Below are 16362 nucleotides of genomic sequence, written 5' to 3' on the forward strand. Positions count from 1 at the left end.
ACACACAAATCGCGTCGCGATTCAATACATCGTCCTCCGGCCGACCTGTCTCCAAGGGTCTATTGCTGCCTCGGGCACCTTATGGTCGATCTCCTGTGAGTCTAGATTTTCGAATCCGACGCAAAAATGACAGTTAATTGTAACGTTCAGAGCCTGTTATTGACGATGGAACACACAAATTGCGTCGCGATTCAATACATCGTCCTCCGGCCGACCTGTCTCCAAGGGTCTATTGCTGCCTCGGGCACCTTATGGTCGATCTCCTGTGAGTCTAGATTTTCGAAACCGACGCAAAACTGACAGTTAATTGTAACGTTCAGAGCCTGTTAATGACGATGGAACACACAAATTGCGTCGCGATTCAATACATCGTCCTCTAGCCGACTTGTCTCCAAGGGTCTAGTGCTGCCTCGGTTACCTTATGGTCGATCTCCTGTGAGTCTAGATTTTCGAATCCGACGCAAAACTGACTTAATTGTAACGTTCAGAGCCTGTTCATGACGATGGAACACACAAATTGCGTCGCGATTCAATACATCGTCCTCCGGCCGACCTGTCTCCAAGGGTCTATTGCTGCCTCGGGCACCTTATGGTCGTTCTCCTGTGAGTCTAGACTTTCGAATCCGACGCAAAACTGACAGTTAATTGTAACGTTCAAAGCCTGTTAATGACGATGGAACACACAAATTGCGTCGCGATTCAATACATCGTCCTCCAGCCGACTTGTCTCCAAGGGTCTATTGCTGCCTCGGGCACCTTATGGTCGATCTCCTGTGAGTCTAGATTTTCGAATCCGACGCAAAACTGTCAGTTAATTGTAACGTTCAGTGCCTGTTAATGACGATGGAACACACAAATTGCGTCGCGATTCAATACATCGTCCTCCGGCCGACATGTCTCCAAGGGTCTATTGCTGCCTCGGGCACCTTATGGTCGATCTCCTGTGAGTCTAGATTTTCGAATCCGACGCAAAACTGACAGTTAATTGTAACGTTCAGAGCCTGTTAATGACGATGGAACACACAAATTGTGTCGCGATTCAATACATCGTCCTCCGGCCGACCTGTCTCCAAGGGTCTATTGCTGCCTCGGGCACCTTATGGTCGATCTCCTGTGAGTCTAGATTTTCGAATCCGACGCAAAACTGACAGTTAATTGTAAGGTTCAGAGCCTGTTAATGACGATGGAACACACAAATCGCGTCGCGATTCAATACATCGTCCTCCGGCCGACCTGTCTCCAAGGGTCTATTGCTGCCTCGGGCACCTTATGGTCGATCTCCTGTGAGTCTAGATTTTCGAATCCGACGCAAAACTGACAGTTAATTGTAAGGTTCAGAGACTGTTAATGACGATGGAACACACAAATTGTGTCGCGATTCAATACATCGTCCTCCGGCCGACCTGTCTCCAAGGGTCTATTGCTGCCTCGGGCACCTTATGGTCGATCTCCTGTGAGTCTAGATTTTCGAATCCGACGCAAAACTGACAGTTAATTGTAAGGTTCAGAGCCTGTTAATGACGATGGAACACACAAATTGTGTTCGCGATTCAATACATCGTCCTCCGGCCGACCTGTCTCCAAGGGTCTATTGCTGCCTCGGGCACCTTATGGTCGATCTCCTGTGAGTCTAGATTTTCGAATCCGACGCAAAACTGACAGTTAATTGTAACGTTCAGAGCCTGTTAATGACGATGGAACACACAAATTGCGTCGCGATTCAATACATCGTCCTCCGGCCGACCTGTCTCCAAGGGTCTGTTGCTGCCTCGGGCACCTTATGGTCGATCTCCTGTGAGTCTAGATTTTCGAATCCGACGCAAAACTGACAGTAAATTGTAAGGTTCAGAGCATCTTAATGACAATGGAACACACAAATCGCGTCGCGATTCAATACATCGTCCTCCGGCCGACCTGTCTCCAAGGGTCTATTGCTGCCTCGGGCACCTTATGGTCGATCTCCTGTGAGTCTAGATTTTCGAATCCGACGCAAAAATGACAGTTAATTGTAACGTTCAGAGCCTGTTATTGACGATGGAACACACAAATTGCGTCGCGATTCAATACATCGTCCTCCGGCCGACCTGTCTCCAAGGGTCTATTGCTGCCTCGGGCACCTTATGGTCGATCTCCTGTGAGTCTAGATTTTCGAATCCGACGCAAAAATGACAGTTAATTGTAACGTTCAGAGCCTGTTATTGACGATGGAACACACAAATTGCGTCGCGATTCAATACATCGTCCTCCGGCCGACCTGTCTCCAAAGGTCTGTTGCTGCCTCGGTTACCTTATGGTCGATCTCCTGTGAGTCTAGATTTCCGAATCCGACGCAAAACAGACAGTTAATTGTAAGGTTCAGAGCCTGTTAATGACGATGTAACACACAAATTGCGTCGCGATACAATACATCGTCCTCCGGCCGACCTGTCTCCAAGGGTCCATTGCTGTCTCGGGCACCTTATGGTCGATCTCCTGTGAGTCTAGATTTTCGAATCCGACGCAAAACTGACAGTTAATTGTAACGTTCGGAGCCTGTTAATGACGATGGAAGACACAAATTGCGTCGCGATTCAATACATCGTCCTCCGGCCGTCCTGTCTCCAAGGGTCTATTACTGCCTCGGGCACCTTATGGTCGATCTCCTGTGTGTCTAGATTTTCGAATCCGAAGCAAAACTGACAGTTAATTGTAACGTTCAGGGCCTGTTAATGACGATGGAACACACAAATTGCGTCGCGATTCAATACATCGTCCTCCGGCCGACCTGTCTCCAAGGGTCTATTGCTGCCTCGGGCACCTTAAGGTCGATCTCCTGTGAGTCTAGATTTTCGAATCCGACGCAAAACTGACAGTTAATTGTAACGTTCAGAGCCTGTTAATGACGATGGAACACACAAATTGCGTCGCGATTAAATACATCGTCCTCCGGCCGACCTGTCTCCAAGGGTCTATTGCTGCCTCGGGCGCCTTATGATCGATCTCCTGTGAGTCTAGATTTTCGAATCCGACGCAAAACTGACAGTTAATTGTAACGTTCAGTGCCTGTTAATGACGATGGAACACACAAATTACGTCGCGATTCAATACATCGTCCTCGAGCCGACTTGTCTCCAAGGGTCTAGTGCTGCCTCGGACACCTTATGGTCGTTCTCCTGTAAGTCTAGATTTTCGAATCCGACGCAACACTGACAGTTAATTGTAAGGTTCAGAGCATCTTAATGACAATGGAACACACAAATCGCGTCGCGATTCAATACATCGTCCTCCGGCCGACCTGTCTCCAAGGGTCTATTGCTGCCTCGGGCACCTTGTGGTCGATCTCCTGTGAGTCTAGATTTTCGAATCCGACGCAAAACTGTCAGTTAATTGTAACGTTCAGTGCCTGTTAATGACGATGGAACACACAAATTGCGTCGCGATTCAATACATCGTCCTCCGGCCGACCTGTCTCCAAGGGTCTAGTGCTGCCTCGGACACCTTATGGTCGTTCTCCTGTGAGTCTAGATTTTCGAATCCGACGCAAAACTGACAGTTAATTGTAACGTTCAGCGCCTGTTAATGACGAGTGGAACACACAAATCGCGTCGCGATTCAATACATCGTCCTCCAGCCGACTTGTCTCCAAGGGTCTAGTCCTGCCTCGGGCACCTTATGGTCGTTCTTCTGTGAGTCTAGATTTTCGAATCCGACGCAAAACTGACAGTTAATTGTAACGTTCAGCGCCTGTTAATGACGATGGAACACACAAATCGCGTCGCGATTCAATACATCGTCCTCCGGCCGACCTGTCTCCAAGGGTCTATTGCTGCCTCGGGCACCTTATGGTCGATCTCCTGTGAGTCTAGATTTTCGAATCCGACGCAAAACTGACAGTTAATTGTAAGGTTCAGAGCCTGTTAATGACGATGGAACACTCAAATTGCGTCGCGATTCAATACATCGTCCTCCGGCCGACCTGTCTCCAAGGGTCTATTGCTGCCTCGGGCACCTTAAAGTCGTTCTCCTGTGAGTCTAGACTATCGAATCCGACGCAAAACTGACAGTTAATTGTAACGTTCAGAGCCTGTTAATGACAATGGAACACACAAATCGCGTCGCGATTCAATACATCGTCCTCCGGCCGACCTGTCTCCAAGGGTCTATTGCTGCCTCGGGCACCTTATGGTCGATCTCCTGTGAGTCTAGATTTTCGAATCCGACGCAAAAATGACAGTTAATTGTAACGTTCAGAGCCTGTTAATGACGATGGAAGACACAAATCCCGTCGCGATTCAATACATCGTCCTCCGGCCGACCTGTCTCCAACGGTCTGTTGCTCCCTCGGTTACCTTATGGTCGATCTCCTGTGAGTAAGGATTTTCGAATCCGACGCAAAACAGACAGTTAATTGTAAGGTTCAGAGCCTGTTAATGACGATGTAACACACAAATTGCGTCGCGATTCAATACATCGTCCTCCGGCCGACCTGTCTCCAAGGGTCCATTGCTGTCTCGGGCACCTTATGGTCGATCTCCTGTGAGTCTAGATTTTCGAATCCGACGCAAAACTGACAGTTAATTGTAACGTTCGGAGCCTGTTAATGACGATGGAAGACACAAATTGCGTCGCGATTCAATACATCGTCCTCCGGCCGACCTGTCTCCAAGGGTCTATTACTGCCTCGGGCACCATATGGTCGATCTCCTGTGAGTCTAGATTTTCGAATCCGAAGCAAAACTGACAGTTAATTGTAACGTTCAGGGCCTGTTAATGACGATGGAATACACAAATTGCGTCGCGATTCAATACATCGTCCTCCGGCCGACCTGTCTCCAAGGGTCTATTGCTGCCTCGGGCACCTTAAGGTCGATCTCCTGTGAGTCTAGATTTTCGAATCCGACGCAAAACTGACAGTTAATTGTAACGTTCAGCGCCTGTTAATGACGATGGAACACACATATCGCGTCGCGATTCAATACATCGTCCTCCGGCCGACCTGTCTCCAAGGGTCTATTGCTGCCTCGGGCACCTTATAGTCGATCTCCTGTGAGTCTAGATTTTCGAATCCGACGCAAAACTGACTTAATTGTAACGTTCAGAGCCTGTTCATGACGATGGAACACACAAATTGCGTCGCGATTCAATACATCGTCCTCCGGCCGACCTGTCTCCAAGGGTCTATTGCTACCTCGGGCACCTTATGGTCGTTCTCCTGTGAGTCTAGACTTTCGAATCCGACGCAAAACTGACAGTTAATTGTAACGTTCAAAGCCTGTTAATGACGATGGAACACACAAATTGCGTCGCGATTCAATACATCGTCCTCCAGCCGACTTGTCTCCAAGGGTCTATTGCTGCCCGGGCACCTTATGGTCGATCTCCTGTGAGTCTAGATTTTCGAATCCGACGCAAAACTGTCAGTTAATTGTAACGTTCAGTGCCTGTTAATGACGATGGAACACACAAATTGCGTCGCGATTCAATACATCGTCCTCCGGCCGACCTGTCTCCAAGGGTCTATTGCTGCCTCGGGCACCTTATGGTCGATCTCCTGTGAGTCTAGATTTTCGAGTCCGACGCAAAACTGACAGTTAATTGTAAGGTTCAGAGCCTGTTAATGACGATGGAACACACAAATCGCGTCGCGATTCAATACATCGTCCTCAGGCCGACCTGTCTCCAAGGGTCTATTGCTGCCTCGGGCACCTTATGGTCGATCTCCTGTGAGTCTAGATTTTCGAATGCGACGCAAAACTGACAGTTAATTGTAAGGTTCAGAGCCTGTTAATGACAATGGAACACACAAATTGTGTCGCGATTCAATACATCGTCCTCCGGCCGACCTGTCTCCAAGGGTCTATTGCTGCCTCGGGCACCTTATGGTCGATCCCCTGTGAGTCTAGATTTTCGAATCCGACGCAAAACTGACAGTTAATTGTAAGGTTCAGAGCCTGTTAATGACGATGGAACACACAAATTGTGCCGCGATTCAATACATCGTCCTCCGGCCGACCTGTCTCCAAGGGTCTATTGCTGCCTCGGGCACCTTATGGTCGATCTCCTGTGAGTCTAGATTTTCGAATCCGACGCAAAACTGACAGTTAATTGTAACGTTCAGAGCCTGTTAATGACGATGGAACACACAAATTGCGTCGCGATTCAATACATCGTCCTCCGGCCGACCTGTCTCCAAGGGTCTGTTGCTGCCTCGGGCACCTTATGGTCGTTCTCCTGTGAGTCTAGACTTTCGAATCCGACGCAAAACTGACAGTTAATTGTAACGTTCAAAGCCTGTTAATGACGATGGAACACACAAATTGCGTCGCGATTCAATACATCGTCCTCCAGCCGACTTGTCTCCAAGGGTCTATTGCTGCCTCGGGCACCTTATGGTCGATCTCCTGTGAGTCTAGATTTTCGAATCCGACGCAAAACTGTCAGTTAATTGTAACGTTCAGTGCCTGTTAATGACGATGGAACACACAAATTGCGTCGCGATTCAATACATCGTCCTCCGGCCGACCTGTCTCCAAGGGTCTATTGCTGCCTCGGGCACCTTATGGTCGATCTCCTGTGAGTCTAGATTTTCGAATCCGACGCAAAACTGACAGTTAATTGTAACGTTCAGAGCCTGTTAATGACGATGGAACACACAAATTGTGTCGCGATTCAATACATCGTCCTCCGGCCGACCTGTCTCCAAGGGTCTATTGCTGCCTCGGGCACCTTATGGTCGATCTCCTGTGAGTCTAGATTTTCGAATCCGACGCAAAACTGACAGTTAATTGTAACGTTCGGAGCCTGTTAATGACGATGGAAGACACAAATTGCGTCCCGATTCAATACATCGTCCTCCGGCCGACCTGTCTCCAAGGGTCTATTACTGCCTCGGGCACCTTATGGTCGATCTCCTGTGAGTCTAGATTTTCGAATCCGACGCAAAACTGACAGTTAAGTGTAACGTTCAGGGCCTGTTAATGACGATGGAACACACAAATTGCGTCGCGATTCAATACATCGTCCTCCGGCCGACCTGTCTCCAAGGGTCTATTGCTGCCTCGGGCACCTTAAGGTCGATCTCCTGTGAGTCTAGATTTTCGAATCCGACGCAAAACTGACAGTTAATTGTAACGTTCAGAGGCTGTTAATGACGATGGAACACACAAATTGCGTCGCGATTAAATACATCGTCCTCCGGCCGACCTGTCTCCAAGGGTCTATTGCTGCCTCGGGCACCTTATGGTCGTTCTCCTGTGAGTCTAGATTTTCGAATCCGACGCAAACCTGACAGTCAATTGTAACGTTCAGTGCCTGTTAATGACGATGGAACACACAAATTGCGTCGCGATTCAATACATCGTCCTCGAGCCGACTTGTCTCCAAGGGTCTAGTGCTGCCTCGGACACCTTATGGTCGTTCTCCTGTAAGTCTAGATTTTCGAATCCGACGCAAAACTGACAGTTAATTGTTCGGTTCAGAGCATCTTAATGATAATGGAACACACAAATCGCGTCGCGATTCAATACATGGTCCTCCGGCCGACCTGTCTCCAAGGATCTATTGCTGCCTCGGGCACCTTATGGTCGATCTCCTGTGAGTCTAGATTTTCGAATCCGACGCAAAACTGACATTTAATTGTAACGTTCAGTGCCTGTTAATGACGATGGAACACACAAATCGCGTCGCGATTCAATACATCATCCTCCGGCCGACCTGTCTCCAAGGGTCTAGTGCTGCCTCGTACACCTTATGGTCGTTCTCCTGTGAGTCTAGATTTTCGAATCCGACGCAAAACTGACAGTTAATTGTAACGTTCAGCGCCTGTTAATGACGATGGAACACACAAATCGCGTCGCGATTCAATACATCGTCCTCCAGCCGACTTGTCTCCAAGGGTCTAGTCCTGCCTCGGGCACCTTATGGTCGTTCTTCTGTGAGTCTAGATTTTCGAATCCGACGCAAAACTGACAGTTAATTGTAACGTTCAGCGCCTGTTAATGACGATGGAACACACAAATCGCGTCGCGATTCAATACATCGTCCTCCGGCCGACCTGTCTCCAAGGGTCTATTGCTGCCTCGGGCACCTTATGGTCGATCTCCTGTGAGTCTAGATTTTCGAATCCGACGCAAAACTGACAGTCAATTGTAACGTTCAGTGCCTGTTAATGACGATGGAACACACAAATTGCCTCGCGATTCAATACATCGTCCTCGAGCCGACTTGTCTCCAAGGGTCTATTGCTGCCTCGGGCACCTTATGGTCGATCCCCTGTGAGTCTAGATTTTCGAATCCGACGCAAAACTGACAGTTAATTGTAAGGTTCAGAGCCTGTTAATGACGATGGAACACACAAATTGTGCCGCGATTCAATACATCGTCCTCCGGCCGACCTGTCTCCAAGGGTCTATTGCTGCCTCGGGCACCTTATGGTCGATCTCCTGTGAGTCTAGATTTTCGAATCCGACGCAAAACTGACAGTTAATTGTAACGTTCAGAGCCTGTTAATGACGATGGAACACACAAATTGCGTCGCGATTCAATACATCGTCCTCCGGCCGACCTGTCTCCAAGGGTCTGTTGCTGCCTCGGGCACCTTATGGTCGTTCTCCTGTGAGTCTAGACTTTCGAATCCGACGCAAAACTGACAGTTAATTGTAACGTTCAAAGCCTGTTAATGACGATGGAACACACAAATTGCGTCGCGATTCAATACATCGTCCTCCAGCCGACTTGTCTCCAAGGGTCTATTGCTGCCTCGGGCACCTTATGGTCGATCTCCTGTGAGTCTAGATTTTCGAATCCGACGCAAAACTGTCAGTTAATTGTAACGTTCAGTGCCTGTTAATGACGATGGAACACACAAATTGCGTCGCGATTCAATACATCGTCCTCCGGCCGACCTGTCTCCAAGGGTCTATTGCTGCCTCGGGCACCTTATGGTCGATCTCCTGTGAGTCTAGATTTTCGAATCCGACGCAAAACTGACAGTTAATTGTAACGTTCAGAGCCTGTTAATGACGATGGAACACACAAATTGTGTCGCGATTCAATACATCGTCCTCCGGCCGACCTGTCTCCAAGGGTCTATTGCTGCCTCGGGCACCTTATGGTCGATCTCCTGTGAGTCTAGATTTTCGAATCCGACGCAAAACTGACAGTTAATTGTAACGTTCGGAGCCTGTTAATGACGATGGAAGACACAAATTGCGTCCCGATTCAATACATCGTCCTCCGGCCGACCTGTCTCCAAGGGTCTATTACTGCCTCGGGCACCTTATGGTCGATCTCCTGTGAGTCTAGATTTTCGAATCCGACGCAAAACTGACAGTTAAGTGTAACGTTCAGGGCCTGTTAATGACGATGGAACACACAAATTGCGTCGCGATTCAATACATCGTCCTCCGGCCGACCTGTCTCCAAGGGTCTATTGCTGCCTCGGGCACCTTAAGGTCGATCTCCTGTGAGTCTAGATTTTCGAATCCGACGCAAAACTGACAGTTAATTGTAACGTTCAGAGGCTGTTAATGACGATGGAACACACAAATTGCGTCGCGATTAAATACATCGTCCTCCGGCCGACCTGTCTCCAAGGGTCTATTGCTGCCTCGGGCACCTTATGGTCGTTCTCCTGTGAGTCTAGATTTTCGAATCCGACGCAAACCTGACAGTCAATTGTAACGTTCAGTGCCTGTTAATGACGATGGAACACACAAATTGCGTCGCGATTCAATACATCGTCCTCGAGCCGACTTGTCTCCAAGGGTCTAGTGCTGCCTCGGACACCTTATGGTCGTTCTCCTGTAAGTCTAGATTTTCGAATCCGACGCAAAACTGACAGTTAATTGTTCGGTTCAGAGCATCTTAATGATAATGGAACACACAAATCGCGTCGCGATTCAATACATGGTCCTCCGGCCGACCTGTCTCCAAGGATCTATTGCTGCCTCGGGCACCTTATGGTCGATCTCCTGTGAGTCTAGATTTTCGAATCCGACGCAAAACTGACATTTAATTGTAACGTTCAGTGCCTGTTAATGACGATGGAACACACAAATCGCGTCGCGATTCAATACATCATCCTCCGGCCGACCTGTCTCCAAGGGTCTAGTGCTGCCTCGTACACCTTATGGTCGTTCTCCTGTGAGTCTAGATTTTCGAATCCGACGCAAAACTGACAGTTAATTGTAACGTTCAGCGCCTGTTAATGACGATGGAACACACAAATCGCGTCGCGATTCAATACATCGTCCTCCAGCCGACTTGTCTCCAAGGGTCTAGTCCTGCCTCGGGCACCTTATGGTCGTTCTTCTGTGAGTCTAGATTTTCGAATCCGACGCAAAACTGACAGTTAATTGTAACGTTCAGCGCCTGTTAATGACGATGGAACACACAAATCGCGTCGCGATTCAATACATCGTCCTCCGGCCGACCTGTCTCCAAGGGTCTATTGCTGCCTCGGGCACCTTATGGTCGATCTCCTGTGAGTCTAGATTTTCGAATCCGACGCAAAACTGACAGTTAATTGTAAGGTTCAGAGCCTGTTAATGACGATGGAACACACAAATTGCGTCGCGATTCAATACATCGTCCTCCGGCCGACCTGTCTCCAAGGGTCTATTGCTGCCTCGGGCACCTTAAGGTCGATCTCCTGTGAGTCTAGATTTTCGAATCCGACGCAAAACTGACAGTTAATTGTAACGTTCAGCGCCTGTTAATGACGATGGAACACACATATCGCGTCGCGATTCAATACATCGTCCTCCGGCCGACCTGTCTCCAAGGGTCTATTGCTGCCTCGGGCACCTTATGGTCGATCTCCTGTGAGTCTAGATTTTCGAATCCGACGCAAAACTGACTTAATTGTAACGTTCAGAGCCTGTTCATGACGATGGAACACACAAATTGCGTCGCGATTCAATACATCGTCCTCCGGCCGACCTGTCTCCAAGGGTCTATTGCTACCTCGGGCACCTTATGGTCGTTCTCCTGTGAGTCTAGACTTTCGAATCCGACGCAAAACTGACAGTTAATTGTAACGTTCAAAGCCTGTTAATGACGATGGAACACACAAATTGCGTCGCGATTCAATACATCGTCCTCCAGCCGACTTGTCTCCAAGGGTCTATTGCTGCCCGGGCACCTTATGGTCGATCTCCTGTGAGTCTAGATTTTCGAATCCGACGCAAAACTGTCAGTTAATTGTAACGTTCAGTGCCTGTTAATGACGATGGAACACACAAATTGCGTCGCGATTCAATACATCGTCCTCCAGCCGACTTGTCTCCAAGGGTCTATTGCTGCCCGGGCACCTTATGGTCGATCTCCTGTGAGTCTAGATTTTCGAATCCGACGCAAAACTGTCAGTTAATTGTAACGTTCAGTGCCTGTTAATGACGATGGAACACACAAATTGCGTCGCGATTCAATACATCGTCCTCCGGCCGACCTGTCTCCAAGGGTCTATTGCTGCCTCGGGCACCTTATGGTCGATCTCCTGTGAGTCTAGATTTTCGAGTCCGACGCAAAACTGACAGTTAATTGTAAGGTTCAGAGCCTGTTAATGACGATGGAACACACAAATCGCGTCGCGATTCAATACATCGTCCTCCGGCCGACCTGTCTCCAAGGGTCTATTGCTGCCTCGGGCACCTTATGGTCGATCTCCTGTGAGTCTAGATTTTCGAATCCGACGCAAAACTGACAGTTAATTGTAAGGTTCAGAGCCTGTTAATGACAATGGAACACACAAATTGTGTCGCGATTCAATACATCGTCCTCCGGCCGACCTGTCTCCAAGGGTCTATTGCTGCCTCGGGCACCTTATGGTCGATCTCCTGTGAGTCTAGATTTTCGAATCCGACGCAAAACTGTCAGTTAATTGTAACGTTCAGTGACTGTTAATGACGATGGAACACACAAATTGCGTCGCGATTCAATACATCGTCCTCCGGCCGACCTGTCTCCAAGGGTCTATTGCTGCCTCGGGCACCTTATGGTCGATCTCCTGTGAGTCTAGATTTTCGAATCCGACGCAAAACTGACAGTTAATTGTAACGTTCAGAGCCTGTTAATGACGATGGAACACACAAATTGTGTCGCGATTCAATACATCGTCCTCCGGCCGACCTGTCTCCAAGGGTCTATTGCTGCCTCGGGCACCTTATGGTCGTTCTCCTGTGAGTCTAGATTTTCGAATCCGACGCAAACCTGACAGTCAATTGTAACGTTCAGTGCCTGTTAATGACGATGGAACACACAAATTGCCTCGCGATTCAATACATCGTCCTCGAGCCGACTTGTCTCCAAGGGTCTAGTGCTGCCTCGGACACCTTATGGTCGTTCTCCTGTAAGTCTAGATTTTCGAATCCGACGCAAAACTGACAGTTAATTGTTCGGTTCAGAGCATCTTAATGATAATGGAACACACAAATCGCGTCGCGATTCAATACATGGTCCTCCGGCCGACCTGTCTCCAAGGATCTATTGCTGCCTCGGGCACCTTATGGTCGATCTCCTGTGAGTCTAGATTTTCGAATCCGACGCAAAACTGACATTTAATTGTAACGTTCAGTGCCTGTTAATGACGATGGAACACACAAATCGCGTCGCGATTCAATACATCATCCTCCGGCCGACCTGTCTCCAAGGGTCTAGTGCTGCCTCGGACACCTTATGGTCGTTCTCCTGTGAGTCTAGATTTTCGAATCCGACGCAAAACTGACAGTTAATTGTAACGTTCAGCGCCTGTTAATGACGATGGAACACACAAATCGCGTCGCGATTCAATACATCGTCCTCCAGCCGACTTGTCTCCAAGGGTCTAGTCCTGCCTCGGGCACCTTATGGTCGTTCTTCTGTGAGTCTAGATTTTCGAATCCGACGCAAAACTGACAGTTAATTGTAACGTTCAGCGCCTGTTAATGACGATGGAACACACAAATCGCGTCGCGATTCAATACATCGTCCTCCGGCCGACCTGTCTCCAAGGGTCTATTGCTGCCTCGGGCACCTTATGGTCGATCTCCTGTGAGTCTAGATTTTCGAATCCGACGCAAAACTGACAGTTAATTGTAAGGTTCAGAGCCTGTTAATGACGATGGAACACACAAATTGCGTCGCGATTCAATACATCGTCCTCCGGCCGACCTGTCTCCAAGGGTCTATTGCTGCCTCGGGCACCTTAAGGTCGATCTCCTGTGAGTCTAGATTTTCGAATCCGACGCAAAACTGACAGTTAATTGTAACGTTCAGCGCCTGTTAATGACGATGGAACACACATATCGCGTCGCGATTCAATACATCGTCCTCCGGCCGACCTGTCTCCAAGGGTCTATTGCTGCCTCGGGCACCTTATGGTCGATCTCCTGTGAGTCTAGATTTTCGAATCCGACGCAAAACTGACTTAATTGTAACGTTCAGAGCCTGTTCATGACGATGGAACACACAAATTGCGTCGCGATTCAATACATCGTCCTCCGGCCGACCTGTCTCCAAGGGTCTATTGCTACCTCGGGCACCTTATGGTCGTTCTCCTGTGAGTCTAGACTTTCGAATCCGACGCAAAACTGACAGTTAATTGTAACGTTCAAAGCCTGTTAATGACGATGGAACACACAAATTGCGTCGCGATTCAATACATCGTCCTCCAGCCGACTTGTCTCCAAGGGTCTATTGCTGCCCGGGCACCTTATGGTCGATCTCCTGTGAGTCTAGATTTTCGAATCCGACGCAAAACTGTCAGTTAATTGTAACGTTCAGTGCCTGTTAATGACGATGGAACACACAAATTGCGTCGCGATTCAATACATCGTCCTCCGGCCGACCTGTCTCCAAGGGTCTATTGCTGCCTCGGGCACCTTATGGTCGATCTCCTGTGAGTCTAGATTTTCGAGTCCGACGCAAAACTGACAGTTAATTGTAAGGTTCAGAGCCTGTTAATGACGATGGAACACACAAATCGCGTCGCGATTCAATACATCGTCCTCCGGCCGACCTGTCTCCAAGGGTCTATTGCTGCCTCGGACACCTTATGGTCGTTCTCCTGTAAGTCTAGATTTTCGAATCCGACGCAAAACTGACAGTTAATTGTTCGGTTCAGAGCATCTTAATGATAATGGAACACACAAATCGCGTCGCGATTCAATACATGGTCCTCCGGCCGACCTGTCTCCAAGGATCTATTGCTGCCTCGGGCACCTTATGGTCGATCTCCTGTGAGTCTAGATTTTCGAATCCGACGCAAAACTGACATTTAATTGTAACGTTCAGTGCCTGTTAATGACGATGGAACACACAAATCGCGTCGCGATTCAATACATCATCCTCCGGCCGACCTGTCTCCAAGGGTCTAGTGCTGCCTCGGACACCTTATGGTCGTTCTCCTGTGAGTCTAGATTTTCGAATCCGACGCAAAACTGACAGTTAATTGTAACGTTCAGCGCCTGTTAATGACGATGGAACACACAAATCGCGTCGCGATTCAATACATCGTCCTCCAGCCGACTTGTCTCCAAGGGTCTAGTCCTGCCTCGGGCACCTTATGGTCGTTCTTCTGTGAGTCTAGATTTTCGAATCCGACGCAAAACTGACAGTTAATTGTAACGTTCAGCGCCTGTTAATGACGATGGAACACACAAATCGCGTCGCGATTCAATACATCGTCCTCCGGCCGACCTGTCTCCAAGGGTCTATTGCTGCCTCGGGCACCTTATGGTCGATCTCCTGTGAGTCTAGATTTTCGAATCCGACGCAAAACTGACAGTTAATTGTAAGGTTCAGAGCCTGTTAATGACGATGGAACACACAAATTGCGTCGCGATTCAATACATCGTCCTCCGGCCGACCTGTCTCCAAGGGTCTATTGCTGCCTCGGGCACCTTAAGGTCGATCTCCTGTGAGTCTAGATTTTCGAATCCGACGCAAAACTGACAGTTAATTGTAACGTTCAGCGCCTGTTAATGACGATGGAACACACATATCGCGTCGCGATTCAATACATCGTCCTCCGGCCGACCTGTCTCCAAGGGTCTATTGCTGCCTCGGGCACCTTATGGTCGATCTCCTGTGAGTCTAGATTTTCGAATCCGACGCAAAACTGACTTAATTGTAACGTTCAGAGCCTGTTCATGACGATGGAACACACAAATTGCGTCGCGATTCAATACATCGTCCTCCGGCCGACCTGTCTCCAAGGGTCTATTGCTACCTCGGGCACCTTATGGTCGTTCTCCTGTGAGTCTAGACTTTCGAATCCGACGCAAAACTGACAGTTAATTGTAACGTTCAAAGCCTGTTAATGACGATGGAACACACAAATTGCGTCGCGATTCAATACATCGTCCTCCAGCCGACTTGTCTCCAAGGGTCTATTGCTGCCCGGGCACCTTATGGTCGATCTCCTGTGAGTCTAGATTTTCGAATCCGACGCAAAACTGTCAGTTAATTGTAACGTTCAGTGCCTGTTAATGACGATGGAACACACAAATTGCGTCGCGATTCAATACATCGTCCTCCGGCCGACCTGTCTCCAAGGGTCTATTGCTGCCTCGGGCACCTTATGGTCGATCTCCTGTGAGTCTAGATTTTCGAGTCCGACGCAAAACTGACAGTTAATTGTAAGGTTCAGAGCCTGTTAATGACGATGGAACACACAAATCGCGTCGCGATTCAATACATCGTCCTCCGGCCGACCTGTCTCCAAGGGTCTATTGCTGCCTCGGGCACCTTATGGTCGATCTCCTGTGAGTCTAGATTTTCGAATCCGACGCAAAACTGACAGTTAATTGTAAGGTTCAGAGCCTGTTAATGACAATGGAACACACAAATTGTGTCGCGATTCAATACATCGTCCTCCGGCCGACCTGTCTCCAAGGGTCTATTGCTGCCTCGGGCACCTTATGGTCGATCCCCTGTGGGTCTAGATTTTCGAATCCGACGCAAAACTGACAGTTAATTGCAAGGTTCAGAGCCTGTTAATGACGATGGAACACACAAATTGTGCCGCGATTCAATACATCGTCCTCCGGCCGACCTGTCTCCAAGGGTCTATTGCTGCCTCGGGCACCTTATGGTCGATCTCCTGTGAGTCTAGATTTTCGAATCCGACGCAAAACTGACAGTTAATTGTAACGTTCAGAGCCTGTTAATGACGATGGAACACACAAATTGCGTCGCGATTCAATACATCGTCCTCCGGCCGACCTGTCTCCAAGGGTCTGTTGCTGCCTCGGGCACCTTATGGTCGTTCTCCTGTGAGTCTAGACTTTCGAATCCGACGCAAAACTGACAGTTAATTGTAACGTTCAAAGCCTGTTAATGACGATGGAACACACAAATTGCGTCGCGATTCAATACATCGTCCTCCAGCCGACTTGTCTCCAA

The sequence above is a fragment of the Schistocerca nitens genome, chromosome 7 (genome assembly GCF_023898315.1).
Source record: "Schistocerca nitens isolate TAMUIC-IGC-003100 chromosome 7, iqSchNite1.1, whole genome shotgun sequence".
NCBI classification, from domain to species: domain Eukaryota; kingdom Metazoa; phylum Arthropoda; class Insecta; order Orthoptera; family Acrididae; genus Schistocerca; species Schistocerca nitens.